At 38.7% G+C, this 18,167-nt stretch overlaps 1 protein-coding gene across 1 annotated transcript in view; it reads right to left on the bottom strand.

Annotated features, from left to right (window-relative positions):
- Nucleotides 1-18,167, bottom strand: part of LOC117943902 (neurexophilin-2) — a 45,342-nt gene that overhangs the window by 7,973 nt on the left and 19,202 nt on the right. The gene's annotated exons all lie outside the window — the stretch shown is intronic.

Raw genomic sequence — 18,167 nt, 5'->3', positions numbered from 1 at the left:
ATGGATTACTTGGAGTACTTTTAGTACTTTAAAGCTGTAGTATGGTACGTTTGTCTCACGCCTTTGGCATTGAGAGTAATTACACAAACACTGTTGACATGCTCAAGAAAATAAGTGTCATTCACAATAATGCTACGTCACTGTGACCTCTCCCCACTTCCTGCCTAACAAGGTATTGGGTAATACAGGTAGACCAACCAATCAGAAAGCCAAAATAAAAATAAAAATAATAACACTGTGAAGAGCTGTAAGTGAGTGAGCAAGAATGGTTGATAGCACTTCCCTTAATCAAAAGTATGTCTTTGGCAAGGGCTTGAATGCAACAGATGTTTATTTAAGCTTAAAAGTTGCACTGTAGCTTTAATGTGTATTTTAATGTTATTACTTTTGTACTTTGCAACATTTTGAATGCAGAACGTTTTCTTGTAACTGAGTATTTCTACACCGTGGTAATGTATTACTACTTTTACTCAAGTAAAATATCTGAGTACTTCTTCAACCACAGTAGATAATACTGAGATCCAGAAGGCCTTACAGTGACTGCACAGGGGAAGGAGTCCTTATTTAGGGAAATGTCCATAGGACATAAGCGTTGCTTTTTCTTCATGATGTAGTTCTGTTAGATTCATTGGTCTCTCGCGGCCGGTGCATGCTGGAGCAGTTTCTTGCAGCTAAGTGTAAAGTTAATGAGGTGAGGGTCAGCACCAGTGTACTGCTGTCCCCAAGTGAAGGAGTTTCAAGTATTTTGCAGTCTTGGTGACAATTGAAGGTAAGATAGGTTGTAAGATAGGTTGTAAGATCAACAGGTAGATTGGTGCACCATCCACAGGAAGCGGCATGCCTGAAAGCCTGTAATGATGAAAAAGCTTCTGTCTGCAGCACATATTCCTTAAATGTGATTCACCTGTGTCTTTAAGTTTGTTGATGGACAGCTGTTGCAAGAGCTAACTGATTATTGTTTTGTTGTTATAACTAGTTTTCTTCTAAGTCTTCATTCTCACAAAGTTTTTGGCAGTTACCAAACAGCTTCAGAAGGATTACGACCACAGCCTCTGGGCTGGAGAAGGGCCAACCTCGATTTGCATGTAGTCCGTGAAAACCAGGACAGATTGCAATCAGATCTGTGATCTTGCCAATGGCGACGCATAAATGTCGCAAAGTGCAAAATAAAATTGTTTTAAATAGCAAATACATGTGGCTGACATTGCAATACATGGTAAAGTGGGTTCCAGCTTTGTGAAAGCATTCAGTTGGCAACATACTAAAACAGGTGAACAAACAGAATCAAGCAGCAGGACATCTGCAACAGTTAGTCAAATAAAGAAAACATATTTCAATGTTGGAGTTAGCAGAACATCGCACGGTGTCTAGACTCACCTTTGGGGTGAGGGGTAATGACCTAAGACCTCCAGAAGGAGCATGGAGCACATGTGCTGCTACCTGCATTGAAAGAGGCCACTTAAGGTGCTTTGGGGATTTTCGATTGTAAAATCCAACACCATTGATGCTTTCCTGTAGCAGCTCGGGGCAGACCCGTTGGTCTCATCCCAGGGGTTATAAATCCCATCTGCCTTATGAACATGGCAGGATCCTAGAAATGTTATAGAACCATAGAGTGTCTGGGCCACCACAACTGGGAGCTGAACTGGATCTTGGGACAGAGCTAAAACAGACATGTTAGATATAGAAGTTCAACTTTGTCTGTTTGGTTTAAGGACATTTTATAATTTTACAAAGCGCTTTAACTGCTGTAAAAATTGAACTAATTGGTGGGGCCAAAAAGACAGAGAAAGCTGTTTTAAACATATTTAGGTGTTGGTTGTGTGGTACTGTGGCTCACACATGTTCAATACCAGTAGTGACTCCGCTCTGTTTTAACAACGTTCATCTAATAATAAAAGAGAACCTTTGCTTCCTTCTTCCCCCAAAAATGGGAGAACGGAAAATGAGATTTAATTACAAAAAAGCAAAATAAAGCCGAGAGGGAAAAAGATAAACCAGTAAGAAGAAAATGGAGAGAGCGAGAGAGAGAGAGAGAGAGAGAGAGAGAGAAAGAGAGACAGAGAAAGGAAAAAAGAAGAAAAAGAAAAGGCACTAAAAGTGATTTTGCAGTCCAGTGATGTCGCTGGATTATCAAGAAAATGAAAGCTACTGAGTCAGGGAGTATCGGGAGCAAGAAAATGGAGCCGAGACAGATAACATAGTAAGGGAGAAGAAAAAAAACGAATAAGAGAACGAGTGTAGAGAAACCAGAGAGGTCTGCAAGACAATGTGAGGGGAAAGTGCAAAGAAAGAGAAAAAAGGTAAAAAGACTATATATATACAACACAGTGAGATTATGAGTGCAATAAGACAAAAATGAGAATCACTTCACCCCATAGAGAATAATCAGAGGTTTCTTGAGAAGTAATATCTGTAATATTGTTTCGAAAAGTTACCAGCTCAGCTCAGAAATACTTTTTTAGTTAAAGAAGGGATGAAGTACTTTTTCCACATATCGGGGGAAATGTAAAAAGCATTCTGGTTGATCATGAACAAAGGTTTCATAAAGAAAAAACAGTACTTTCCGTTTGGCCAAGGTTTAGCATATGCAGAAAATAAAGCTATGTACCAGTGTTGTTTGGATCAGGAAAGAAAGAAAGAAAGTGATATAGTACTCTCCGCCATCTCATGTCTACATAAGAGGATTTATGAAGGTATTGTGTGCCAGCTTAAGTGTTATATGCTGACAATATTACAAAATATTGCAGATGCCACTATGATTGGACTGAGAAGGAAATGTATAAATCCCCGGTTCTGGTGTGCAGTAAGAAATTCAATATATGTCGCAATACAAACCCATCCATTCCATCTCTGTTGCATTGCTTCAGCACTTTTAAGGCTCTTTAAGGTTTTGTCATTTACTGTTTTTGTCTTTACAGAGTTTCACTTTTAATCAATTGACATCTTTAATTAAATTAGAGCATTAAGGAAATTTGTTTTGAAAACTATTGCAATTTTATATACAAGGTCCTTAAATTCTGTCAACTATAACACACAGCCGTAAACTACTCAAGTTTAAATGTGGATCGTAGAGCAGTGAATCACTAACTTAAAAGGAACAGCCACAACCAAAAACTGAAAGTATGGAGGAGGAAATGCTAACTGCCTCTATAGCACAACGTAATAAAATAAGGTTAAAATCTCATGCAGATTAACCGCCTTATACAGACTACACCGCTCATGTTAACACCACCTTTTGTAAAACGTGGTGGGATTATGGAGCTTTGAAGGATATTACCCCAGGGACTGTACTTTCTCCCAGTGAATATGAATCAGTGCCAAATAAGCATTCAGTGCTTCCAACACATTGGGCCTTGTGTTGTAAGTGGGAGTATTCATTCATGTACGTTCAAGCAATGCTGCCAAACAGTGACAACATGATGTCTTTTGTATGACATACTGGAGCACATCAAGTCATTTTATCAGTATTAATGACAAAACAAAGACACAATTAAAAATAAAAATGAATAAAAATGGAACATTTATGAATCTCAAATTGTGTCCTGGTGAACTACTTGATTCTCACCAATTGCAGTCTCGCAACTTTAATGAAAATTATTGTAATCTCACCCTTACCCTATAATCACTTTTCAAAATCAGTCACAAAACAGGACTGTGAAAACACAGCTAACGTCTATTATGTCTTCCTTCACATCAGTCTACGACGTCTGCTGAAAGGTAGACAAGGGAAGGAGTGAATGCAAACGGCAGTATGCTTTATCTGAAAAGTCATTAGAAGATTTTGTTCTCCGGAGCCAGACTTCAGTGACCATTGATCAACTGTGTGCAGGAGTCTTCCCTTGTTCCTCCTATCTTACTGATCATATCAGATCAGCATGCTGTGAGTGTTTTTTGCCTGGCTTGCTGGGTGGGTGGGCAGACTTCCCTCATCCAGTGATGCCATGGCACCTGATCAATCACCTTAGGCAACTCTTTGGGGACCTGTCGGAGAGGACGTGAGGGACGTAGGAAGGCATTTGTGGATTGAGGGTGTCTCGTTTGCATGCGGAATGGCAAGCAATGCATCAAAAGATGACAGCTATCCCATTCTTCCTTAAATAAGAGTGGTGAGACTCTTGCTAGCTGCGCCTTAACTTTAATCATTCATCTAAATAACTGTTGCAGAAGTCTGCTAGCGGAGGGGGCCGCTGCCAAGCAGGCTGCCATGGAGCTGGGGAATATGAAAACTGACGTCGCGCTACTGGATTTCTCATTTGTAAACGTGTAAACATATATCTGACTCAGATTGCAAAAAGCACAAAAGCGCTAGTCTTGATCACCCACAACCCTCACCCCTCCTTCTCTCTCATAGATTTATGTATTGAACAAGCTTGAAATTCATCAAAGTTAGAATGAGCAGGTTAGGAGGAGGTGCAGGGTACTCGGGCGCTGGCAGCATGAGCGACGCGTTGAGAAGCTAAGTGACAGTGATTGATGCCCTCTGTGTTTTGCAACTTATCAAGCGCATATACACGCTCTGCAACCAGATAAACAGCGAAAACATTTGAGATAAATAAAGAATCAAATAAACACATGGGACTTGCAAAAAAGAAGAAGGAAAAAAAAACAACTATCTGCATAGTGAATAGGCGAGATGGAAAGAAGGAGGGAGAAGAGAGGCAGAAATTCCCAGCGGGTGCAATTGAGCCTGGGAGACGTCAGTTGGTAAGGGATACAGGGACACATGGGACGACTCCGACAAGTCACCCAGGCGGCAAAATAAAGCCGGCTTCCTCAGATTTGTTTCCAGAGCTCATCGGTAGGATAGCTGGATGACGGATGGACTGGCGCTGTGCACAACGTGAGCGTGTCAAAGTTACTCACCATAATAAAGACCTGCTCTTTTTCCTTCCATTCGCTTCCTTTTTTTTCCAGCCACCTGCGGTCCCACTGCCTACAACCCATTTCCTTTAACTTTAATCTGCCTTTGTTTTTCTTCCTTTACCCCTCAACTCCTTCATCCTTCCTTTATTCAATCTCTGATCTGTCTTCCATCACTTCTTTGGTCCCTTTTTATTATTCATCATTCCTTATTTACTGCATCTTTCCGGTTCTCTATCCTTTGATCCTTCCAACACCTCATTTATAACATAACTGTTATTATGAGTTCATCCTGACACTTCTTTCCTTTCCAAATTTTCTAACTATCATCTTCAGTTCGGGCAGAATAGACAGGCATCGACTGAGTCAACTGTGCCGGCCCTGGACGACTAACTAAATGTAATGTCTATTACACGCACAAACAGCGCAGCCAAGACTTTAAACACCCTTTTTAAGTTTGCTGCAGCTCCTCTGGCAGCAGCACATCGTCTCTCCCTCTCATCTCATTTCTCGCCGTGTGCACGGCTGACATGAGTGAGAGACTATAGTAATGGGCAGCGGTGTCGTCAGGTCATTTTGTCAGGGCACCTCTTTCTAACTGGAAGCGATGCAAACAAGTGATTATCAGAATGTTTTGGTGTTTCTTAATGAATATATCCTAACCTGCTCTGTGTTAGCGAGCAGACTGAGCAGCGTGTGGCTTGTTTGACAAACTTCTGGCTCTATTTTTTTAAGGTTTTGCACACGTCCTCCATCTTATTGATCAAAAAAAGAACTGAAACTGCACACCAACTATATAGAAACAAGGCTGACAAAAGGTAACTTACCTTAGCAACTATTAGCTCTTTAGTGACAGAACCAAAGTAAAATGCCAACCTGGCTGAGTTTCAGAGGAACACACACCAGTAAAAGGCAATGTAGCCTTTAGATTATTATAATAAGAGAAAAACAATGTTATGTTGACCTTCACTCCTTCACATAGGCAACTGGGACTGTTGGTTTGTATCCTATCTGCTGGCTTGACCTCTGTGAGTCTAAAAGCAGTTGCGAGATCTTGGAGAACAAAGTGACACAAGGCAGGTTTCAGTTCACAATGTTCTAAAGGTTAAATGAGACACACAAGGATATATGCATTTTCTAATGATGTGAGGGTAAATAGATAAGTGAGAGGCTCCATGGAAAAGGAGGAGTGCTTCAAGGCAGGTTCACACAGATACATCTTCAGAAAGGATTCACAACAGTGACCCTCACTGTGACCGTAATTGACTGAAAAAAGCAGTGTTGGCTAAATATCACAACAACAACCGATCTCATCTCTCCTTGCTGTGTGCAATCATGCCACAGTACGCTGCTCGATGTATGTTAGGGAGAGGGTTTTGACTGCTAAAAAAGCATTAAGTTGTATTCAAAAAATTACCATTAGCTAAGCCTGTTTATGACATGTTTACTTGTACCACTCTGGTCAGTGGTGAAGGAAGAACTGAATCTCAGTACCTAAGTAAAAGTACAATTAACCAGTGACATATTCACTTTATTAAAGGTAGAAGTACCACAATAACAACCCTACTTAAGTAAAAGTAAAAAGTACCTGATTTTAAATGTACTTTAATTATTAAAAGTAAAAACATTTGCATAACTATTTATGAATTTATTATGTCTATATTCTAATAATAGAAAAAACAGTATGGGCTGTGGCATTTTAATTAAGTTAGTTTAAGGTTAATGTAAACATCTGTGGCCCAGTTTACATTCTGACTTACAATTCTGGTTATCTATTGGGGTGATCTCCATGAAGCTCTACTTTACATTTTTTCCCACATGACAGTGAATGCTGCACACATTCATAGAGTGAGAACTCATGGGCTTGGAGAACAAGTATGGGGCTTCACATCTGAAGAGGACCAGGAGTTACCCTAATTTGGGAGTCAGCGGCCGTTTGGGATGTAATAGGATGATTAGACAAAGATAAAAAGACTAAGCGTCTCCATGTCTGCTTCTTTCCTGCTGCGTTTGGGGCCAAAGCTGAGTGGGGCTGATCGGAGGCCAAGCTCAAACCTGTGAGGGGATACATGGCTCTCCGGTTTTGGGGCACACTGTCTTCCCCAGGGGCATATGGAGTTAATTGGAGAGAAAACAGTGGGAGGTGCCAATGAATAAAAACCCTCAGAGACACGAGGACACAACGGCATTCACCTTTCACTTCAAGGTTAGGCACACACACAAAATCACAAAAATGCTACTGAAGCGACAAGGTTCCTGCAGTATCATTTGCATAGAAAGCATAAGATTAGCTCCACTTTATTCCGTGATTGTATTTTGATTAAAAGGAGCTGGAAACATCACGATGGATAAGACAGATAAATATAAGACAACACATACACATTCAAGCGCACAATTCATAGCAAGTTTTCTCCTCTCCTGCCTTTTGGATGCCTTTGCCAGTGTATAAATCACCCTGCTTCAAGGACGCAGCATTGGGACCCCTAACTGGGATCTTTCACATCCACCATCTGGACGCAAAAAAACAGAGTGCTGACCAGCGGCCCTGCTCTCATTCTGTTACTCAGGACAGGCTGCAAGATGGGGGTTGGGTGTATACTGTAGATAGCGACCTAAATGATCCAATGACTGCTTAGTGTGTCCTGGACTTCATAAAAAAAATACTCTCTGCAGATGGAAATTAGTCAAATAGAGCAGTAATGAAAATGTTTGAGAGAGCGACATTGGCCAGAACAGACATAAAGAAGAGAGAGAAGCCGTCAGTGTTGCTGCTCATCCAGAACTGTTCCAAGTATTCATTCACCCCCCTCTCTCTTTCCTCTTCACTCACCCTCCTCCAGAGATGTGTCCTTCTATTATTCGACTTGGTTTCACACTCCGAGACCCAATATCAAAGTAGATATGAATGAAATGAACACAGGATTGTCTTTCAACAGACAATTGTGTCCACCGTGGTTATTTGTGTCATGCTATCCACTGATGTTAGTGGGCCTATATCTCTCTGGGCCTCTCGCTCGTCTACCTGCCTGCTGTCTTTCCATCAGACCAAAAACATTACTGAGAGCAGCAATATTCCTCTTTCTCTCCCTGTCTACCTGTTGGGAAAGTCCCACGCATGCGCACGTGCACATGCATACACACACGTGCATGCACACACAAAAAATTCTTAATCGCAGATGCCCATGTGCAAAATACACATATCTAGTGTTAATGCTGAAGCCTACATATATCTTGAAAATGTGTTTACTTTATCCAGTGATGCAAATAGGACTGCAACTTTTTACGACTTTTTTGAAAAATTACTTTTCCACTGCTTTTTAATCTGCAGATTATTTTCAGGATTTATCATTTGTCTATAAAATGTCACAAAATAGTGAAAATGCCCACACAAGGGGGTGCCTACAGAAATTGCTTGTTTAGTCTGATCAACAGTCCAAAATCAAAAGATAGTCAATTTATAACACATAAAACAGTATATTCTGCAAATTTTCACAGTTGAGAAACTGGAATTAGAAAAAGATCTCCCCTACTAACAATCAATTGATTATCATTCAAAATTATTTATCTGTCAATCAACTTATTGTTACAGCTCAAGATGCATAAATCCCCCAAAAATCCAATAATGACATAACACCATCCTGCTAACTGATTTGCAACATGGCATGCAATCGGAAAACACAACCAGAAATATACAGTATAAGATAATTTGTATTCGTTACGTTTTCTTTGTAGCTTCAGTTATTGTTTCCGTCAGTTAGCTGCAGAGAACAACCAACACTGCAATATTGAGGTCAATATGATATTGATATTTTTAGTTTAACAAATCCTGCAAATTACTGCTATATTTCTTTTTTTACATTAACACAAACATTTTGATAAGGATCCCTTGAATTGAGTTATAATACAATTGTGATCAAGTGATGTACTGAGCAGGAAAGTTTGCAGTTGTCCTTGCTCCTTGTTGGACAAACTATGCAACTAAATCACCTCAAACACATCTTTGACATATTCAAACATCTTTTTTTTTCTTATCAGCTGACACATATACAATACAGATACAATGGGCAAATATTGGCTATTGCAGCTCTGCTGCTGAGGTCTGGGAAAACGGTGACAAGACAATAGATTAACCAGATAATCTAAACCAGTATATTTGGAAGCAAAAGTGAGTCATTTTAATCATAATCCCTTGTTACACATTAAAACAGTGTGTGTGCACAGCTAAAGAAAGCAAGGTTAAAAAAAGTTTGACCAAGAAGTTGATCTGTGAACTGTAATGGGACTCTACAATAGACAATTTAAGTAGGGCTGAAACAATTCCTCCAGTAACTTGAATAATTGGATTACTAAATTTCCTCGATGCAAAATGATTTTCCTCAAAGCTTCGTTTAATTAATGTTACCAACGTTGTATCGCTCACTGTGTTTCCGCCATAAGGTAATGTTTATGTATGTTTAAAGTGTGCTTTAGTTTGAGGTTGGTATTGCATTTCACAAAACTGTTTTTTGTAAAACAATGTAATATGGCTCCTAAATTCACTCAATATGTTTAGTTTTAGGAGTTAATATTGTAAGCAATAATTTTTCTTCTAATAAACCAAACTATTGATGGAATAACCGGTAGAATAGTTGTTTACTAAAATAGACTTTAGCTGTAGCCCTAAATTTGAATAATATATTTTCTGTTCACCTTCCTTTTAAGTAAATATGAGTTTAAAACCAGTCTAATCATCTGGTTGAGTGTTTCTTGCCCCGTCTTCAACTTCTTTTATAGCAAAGTTTCTGTGTACCCAGGTCTTAGCAATTAACTTGATAAGTAGAATTGCAGTTATCCTTGATATTAACAATGTCTCATTGACACATTAGTCGACCCTTCCTTCGAAGGACTTCTGCAAAAAGAACATTTTTTTTCACCGGTACAAAAAACTTGTAGCAGGAAATTTGTATAGAAAGTTAAATTGTGGCACTGCTATGATAGCTACATTTGTATTAGTGACTTGCACTCATTCACACTGCTTGTGTTGTTTCAACAGCGATAAAAGGCTCCGGACAGACCAAGACATGTGACTGATAGTCCAGCAGGATCTGTGGTTCAATTACTGGCTAGGGCAGCTCTCCTCTGCCCCTTGGCTAGATGCTTTACTGGAATAGCTTCAGTAAACAAACACAGACACACACACACACACACACACACACACACACACACACACACACAAAAACACACACGCCAAAGCCCACGCACACACAGAGCCTTTATAAATGTGATGTCACTGACCAACGGATATCACCACTGATACATTTCTCTCCCTCGTTTTTTCCTTTAAGATATGTCCAGAAGAAACACATTGGAAGATTGGATATTGGCACTATCTAAATGAATGTTTTCAGGCCCTGGGGAGGCAATGGCTGACTGCACCGTCTGGGTCTTTAAAAATCAGGTGACAGCCGATGAAAAGCTTGGCTGAAACAGCTTATCCACAATGAGTGAGAAAACTCAGGAAATGAATACTGACCTATGAGGTCTTTTGACAGTTAGTGGGTGGGAAACCAGTTTCAGCTGGATTCCTAATTTCACTCAACTGGCAACTGGTCTCTTGTAAGTTTGAATCCAAGGACTCGTAAAGTACATCTTGGGAAAATAAGCTTGATTTACTGAAAGATATCAATCCCATTATGTTCCGTGTAGCTCAGCCTCAGTTTTGGACTCTATGTGTTTAAAAACAAAAGCGGCTCTGCCTTGACATTCACAGAAAGAAAAAAATGATGAATGACAAAGCATGAGTAGAATCTTCTTTAGCTCCCCCACTGGTCCAACCCGACCTACAGTGACAAAACTGAACTGACTGACACACGCGCACACCAACGCCCACATGGCGTAAACACAAGGCGGCTTTAAGGATCTGGCATGCTTCCAGAGCAGATGGGTGGGTGGGTGGGGTAGGGGAGTGGGGTGGGCCTGGTAGGTGGGGGGAGCAGGAGAGCGCCAATCTGTCATTTCTTACAAGCCAGGAGACTTGCAGCCAGGGCAGGTCACAGTAACACACACACACCATACACACACACACACTCGCATGCACTCCTCGTCCTTACGCAGGCGTCACATTCCAACTGTGGCACTCCTGCTAATTAGAACACAAATTAATGATCCAAGCAAGTAAGACAGGCTGACTTTCCCTCTACCTAGTCAACATTTAGCCTTTCAGGTTGCATCTTTCGCATTGGCTTCTCAGTCGTATTCCTCTTCTCTTTGTTTCACCTTTTTTAGTACTATCTTCTTTTGTCTTTTTGTGTCTTCTCCTCCAAGACCGGTGAGAAAAACACTCAAGGAATGATGTGCAAACACAACCTGTTTCTAATTTATCAATCAAGAAAGAAAAGGCATCATTTGCATACTGAAATCCCGCTTGTAGTCAGAGGCAAATATGCTGAGAAATCTGTCCAAAGGGTTGTGTAAAACCTTTTTCTTTTTTAAATATAGTCATTAACTGTCATTAAAACAAAAGTTATAATTGTATTGAAAAAAAAGAAATTGAATCCACTTTCAACAGATGGATGAACTTTCCTGTGCTGTTTTCAGCTGCTCTAACAAAAACAAGCTGAGACTTTGGTAAAAAACAGAAAGTAAAAGCCACAAGCCTTTCCATCATAAAATCAATTCTACTTTTATAGATCCCTATTAAATGACAAGGAACAATGACCGACATGGAGTCTTCGACGAGCCACATCCACATGTCGCTTACCTCTTTTAATTAAGCCATACAGCATGCTGACATCCAGACTGGGAAGGTCTGAGAGAAGCTGTAACATTATGTGAATGTTATTTTGTCACAATTAATTTCAGAATAGTGCTTCAAGACTGAATAATGCCACATTTGCATATACTACATTTAACTAGACCGTGAATAATCATATCTTCTTCTGTCGTTAATGGTTTTAAAATCGTTGCGGTTTTAGCAAGCATCTGGAAAGTGTACCTCCTATGGGGAGAGTCTAAGGGCAACAAGCCATCACCTTCCGCTAGCATTCCACTGACTGCATTTCCTTTTGGCGTCACTTTGAAAGCGAATAACTTTACACATGAAGCGTTTAAAGACTATTTGTCCATTGTTTATTTCTAAAGACACACGACAATGTATAAAAGGCTCCAGTTCTTTGTACCTCACATTATGGCCCCGTAGCAGCCGTTTCTGTAAAAATAGGCTACGAGCGACTTTCTGTCACACAGTATAGAAATTACGGGATGGTCAAGAGAAGCTCGCAGGCAATCGGGGGGGACGTGATCGAGGCATACAGTCAAGGGAGAAGCTCATAGAGAGTCAATTTCCTTTTGGCTACTAGATGGCGCAGTCACGATAAACGTAAACATGACCTGTATTTGCTGCATGATTCACTTACAATAGGAGCCTTTTTTGAGGGAAAACAGTCTGTATGAAAAAACTGTAAATAAAGGTAGCCATATAGTTATATCCTAACTTCTTCTGTCTCTTTGAAGATCCTGCATTTTTATGCCTTTCTTACATTAATTTTCCATTGGCGTGAAATCATCGGTGCATAACTTTGAGAAACTGGGAGAAATGGGGTGTGTAACTCACAGAACAAGTGCTGGTAGTTCTCCCTTCAGAGCTGCACTGCTGAATAAATTGCTTGTTCTGTGATTGTATCTGTTATTTTTTTCAGGAAGAACAGTGATGAATTCTGGGCCAAAGTCACAGAAAACAACAACAACAAACTCAGCCTGGCAGTGCTCCTCAGCGGTCCAGGACACCATGCCCACAATGCATCAGTGGAGGGCTGACCTTGAGTGCTAGGCATTAAGTTCAGGAAGCATCATTATTCCTGCTTCCCCGCTGCATGGCTAAGAATAGAAACACAATCACTCACTCATCATCTCCATGTTTCTTTTCTTTCTAGTTTTTTTTTTTACCTTTCTGCAATTCATTATTTTTAATCCGGACAAAAAAAAAGGAAAAAAGAAGGAAAAGGAAAGAAGTACATAACATACTGTAGTACATGTGGGCCTCAGTAAGTAGGACTAAATGAGTGGTAGAACATTTATGAAGGCCAAATTAATATGGAACGTGTGTCTAATGTCTTGCTTTACTTAAAACACAAATCAACTAAAACAAAAGAATGATGTCCTTGTTTTGTCTTTCGTTTGAATAAACTGGAAAAATGACACCATACAGACGGGGAAAGAACAAGTTTTTTTTAAACACATACAAATCACCTACTGGTAACAGTACAGAACCTCTATCATTGTTTCCTTCCCTTCAGCCCCAGTTGGGGCTCTGGCTTACAATCAATACCTTTCACCGCTAAGCTAATCTGCAATAATAAAGGCATTACAGATGGGGAAAAATAACACCAAATCGCATTAATATGGGAGATGGTCTCTTCTCTTCTATGTCTCCCTGTCTCTTGTTGCCTAGGTGAGCAGGAAACTGCTCCATTGGACAAATCACAGCGGTTGTCTGATCTGTTAATGTTCTAGGATGATCAACAGGCTCAGGATCAGTGTGGTTATTGTGGGTTACAGGTAGAGTTTGGAACTTAGCATTCTGCTCAACTCTCATACCGGCCATGTATATTTCACAGGTTTGTCTTTTATATTCAGTGTGTGGCTCAGTGGAGCACTCATCTTTATTTCATTTTGTGGCATTTTTTAAATTTTAGCTGAGACCTTTTTTTTCTTTTTTTTTGCACCCTCATCCTCTTCCTCCTCCACCCCCTCCATCCTTCCTGACAACCCCCTCTGCTGACTGAATCAGTAATGACATTATGCATCTTGCACTCTGAAGCTTTCAGCAAAGCAAACACCAACTTCTAGCAATCTGATTTATGCCCTTACTGCACCCTGGGAAAAAAGAAAGATATTCACACCTATGCCCTATGTTTATCTTACACAATGAGCAAAGATCAGCCATTCAGCATCTCACCACTTTGATTTAGAGTCACAAATGCAATTTGAAAATTACACTTAAAATGTGATATTTCATTTCACCTCCCAAATCACAAAAAAAAAAAAAATTCCGTTTTGCTCCAGATGGGATGTAACCATGCAAATGCTTTGGGTTTTATTTGCCCAGGTATTTGATTTCTGCTGCTGAGACATCTCACTTAACCACCGTAGTAATAGTAATAAAGCTATTACTTTTTTTTTGGTAAACACCAACAGTACTAACAACAGATTTATATATATATATATATATATATATATATATATATATATATATAAACACACACACACACACACACACATTTTGTTGCATGGCTTCATACCACCATTGATAACTCCAAAAATATTCTACATACATGATATATGTTTTTGTGAGGAATAAACTGACCCTTTAAAGGGGAAAATCTGGGGTGTTAAGACCAGTGGTGGAAAAAGTACAGATCCTTTACCTTATTAAATGATAAAAATACACTTAATAACATAAAAGATAAAATACTCTGTATTACCAAGTAAAAATCCTGCATTTAAAACTGTAATAATTGTACATAAAAGTATGAGTAATATTGACAGCATAAAGTACCAAATGCAGGCGGTCAGTCCCTGTTCATAGTGGTAAGACTGGATGATTATTTCTGATGCATTACCATTTGCACAACATTTATATGTTGGCTGAGGTGAAGCTAATTTAGTTATTATATCCAGTGCTGTTGGCTACTTGGACTGTTTAATCTGTCATATTTAGTTTGGAATCTGCATTATAACAAGTAAGCGGACAGATAAATGTAGTGGAGTGGAAAGTACAATATTTATTTGTGAACTTAAATGTGAAGGAAATGAAGATGTGTAAAACAAAATATATAAGTGAAGTACAAGTAACTCTGAATTGTTCACTACTTAAGTGAATGTTACTTTCTGTTGTCTGTAAAGAGTCATCACGTCTTCTTGACAGTGTCTACAGCAACTTTCCTTTCCCATTTCTAAACTATCACCTATCCCAGAGACCTCACATGTGACAAGGAAGGACGACGGAGCTTTTCAGATCGACTCATTACAGTTGGGTTGGTCTCAAAGGGCAAATTAACCCACAAACACAACAATCTTAACACACTTGATTAGCTTTGCCAATAAACCCTCAAGTCAATACAGCCGGGAGCCCACTCTTTATTTACACTTTAGATCATGGTCTTGTAAAAGCTGTTCACAGGCCCCCCTGCAATTAGCTGGTGATTGAAATTGAGCTTTCATGATAGTGCTGGAATTATAACAAATCCACACAAAGTCAATTTAAAAATTAATTCACGCTACTGTGTGTTCAACATGCTTGATGATTGATCATCCCAAAAACGTGTTAGGAGAATTCTGCAAAATAAAATGAAGCATGGATCTTGAGAATATGAATGAAAGAATGGTAGCTGGAGAGGCGCCAGTTTACCCCCCTGGGCGCTGCCAAGGTGCTCTTGAGCAAGACACCAAACCCCCAACTGCTTGGGGCGCCTTTCCATGGGCAGCCCCCTCACTCTGGCACCTGTACAGGTACTGAGCATGTGTGTGTAATTCAGGCCTGTGTGTAATAACAACAGAATGTAAATTGTAAATTGTAATTTCCCCTTGTGGGACTAATAAAAGGATACATTATTACATTATTATTATTATTATTATTAAATTGATACATCCAAAAGTTATCACGCTCTATTCTTAAACAACAGTTTGGTTCTGAGGGCTGGTTGGGCAAATTATCTTTCTAAGCTACTAAATACTAAATAAGACACATTAAATGCCCTATGAACACATGACAAATAACCCTAAATATGTCCTAGTACTAAATCTGTATTGCTGGGGGCTGGACTGTTATCTTTATTGGTTATATACTGTATGTTCCTCCACTGTTGTATAGGAACACACGTTTTGTAAAAGTTAATCACAGCCTCTTCTGCCAAACTGCATTTAGCTATTTTGCATTTTAGAAATTAACAACAAACAAACAAAACACGCAGAGTTCCTCTACCAATAAAGGCTTTGACTTAAAATACTGTATTTTAGTAACTATTATAGATTTAGCATGCACTTGTTTGAACAGCATGCAATGACTAAAAAAATGCTCACCCACACCCAACATAACAAAACTAACTGAGAAAAAAAAAAGACAGAATTTAAATGAACTGTCAGCAGAGCCAGTCGCTGCATAATATTATTGAAACCACTCATGAGGACAAGCTCATTTAACACAACTTTACAGAACTCTACAAAACATTTTCTCTCATGTCTCCTTTCAATAAAAGAAATAGTGAGTTTGTTATAAAATAACTAGAATTAACACCTCGCAGTTGTATGCCTTCGCCAAGCAGTCAAGTCACAGTACATCTATGTCTGGCTAGACCCATATAAATAATTTAAAGGAATTTCAGTAAAGATATAATATGTATATATATATATATATATATATATATATATATATATATATATACATACACACACACACACACACACACACACACACACACATACACCTCAGTATATATATTGTATTTTATCATAATTTATTCTTGAATTAAGGCCAAATACAGATCTTGTGGGATCAGCTTCACAATCGGTTCATCCTTAAGTCAAAGTGGACGTTTATCCAGATTTAAAGAAATTCCCTCAGTGTTCCTGAGATTTCGCATTCAAAACAATGGGATGGATGAACAACCAGAAAACATAATGCCCTGCTCATGGTTGATGGAAATGCATAAAAACTGATTGAAAAAAGTATCAATAATTGAGTCCAAAAGTGTCATAGAGAGTTTACACAAAACACTGCTTTTTGACTGTAACTATATATTGCGTATTTGCAAAGCCTAAGCATAATTGGCGATTTTCAATAAAAATGATTTCAATCAATTTACATTTTATTTATGACAATTATTAATAACAGACACTACCGGTCAAAAGTTTGCGGTCACTTACAAATTTCAATTTCACTCCATTATAGACAGGATACCAGCTGATCTGGGTGGGTGGCTGACTTAAATGCAATATCTACATTTCCCATTATTAGCAACCATTCATCCAATGTTCCAAATGCTTATTTTGTTAACTAATATGATATTATTTTAAAAAACTAACTAAGAAAATATTAAACAACCCTTTTGCAATTATGTAAGAACATAATGTAATCTGGAAACTGCTGCCCTGCTTAAAAAAAACAAGGCAACTGATCTCAGCTGGGATTCTGTCTATAATGGAGTCCAATGGAAATTTGTGAGTGACCCCAAACTTTTGACCGGTAGTGTACATTCTATATCAATTATTATGTTAATTAATTATTATATTAGTATAAAATAATTAGCATTACATCCTACAAAATGAGTAAATCCTACAAATGATGCTGTTTTCAAATACTGAGACTGACATTCCCATGGCTGATGCTCATCTCAAACATCCACTCCCGCTGACTTAATAAAGAGCTTGTATTGCATATTTTGCTACCTGCCTTGCATTGTAAAGTTATGCCATTCAATTATCTGCCTGCAAAATCATTTTCCAGATCTTTCTGATGCTGTTACAATGAAAGAAAATGTAGATTTCAAGCAAAAGTGTTGCACTATTCTACAAATACTGCATGTGCATGTAGAAAACCTCTGCGACTTAAAGGATTAACACCTCTTTATCTAACATGACATTCAGTGGGATCCACACAACAAGTCCGAAATTATTTGGTAACAGATTGCAATCTCCTTTTCTACGATGAAAAAGGAGACATAAGGGTTTGAAATGTCAATGAAGAACGAGAATGAAATCATTAACTAAACCATTTGGCAACAGAATCTAATCTTTGCTACATCAGACATTGCAAATAAAAAAATGGGTGGGTTGGTATCTCAACAAAGAACATTTGTTATCACAGATTAAAATCAATTCCTTCATAAATAAAAATCATTGCTGAGGCAATGTGCATACAGGTGTTTAGTGTAGCTGGTGGGAGGGGTACACAAAACATGGTTTAAAACCGAACTATTTAAGACCACACATTAAATCTCAAAGCCTTATGTGATCTAAGTCATGTAAAAGATAATAACTGGAGCAAAAAGTGTATCTAATACAAATGTGAAAAAATGGTGGGGGAGGAATATGAATTACAGAATTGATATGGGTGACGCGGGGGGGCTTCTGGAAAGCACTGACCTTCCGGATTAAACATCCAAGAAAATTACAAAAAACATTTATCAGCAACATTCATTTGTAAATCTCATTTTAATCTCTATTTAGTGGATGTGGCAATCTCCAAATAATGTACATCCAGTTAAATTGCTTTGCCTGATGAGATTTTGTAAGACGTGATAAACCTTGAGGCACACAATAAAGTGGGA

The sequence above is a fragment of the Etheostoma cragini genome, chromosome 4 (assembly GCF_013103735.1).
Source record: "Etheostoma cragini isolate CJK2018 chromosome 4, CSU_Ecrag_1.0, whole genome shotgun sequence".
Classification (NCBI taxonomy): domain Eukaryota; kingdom Metazoa; phylum Chordata; class Actinopteri; order Perciformes; family Percidae; genus Etheostoma; species Etheostoma cragini.
This window is presented reverse-complemented; position numbering and strand designations above follow the sequence as displayed.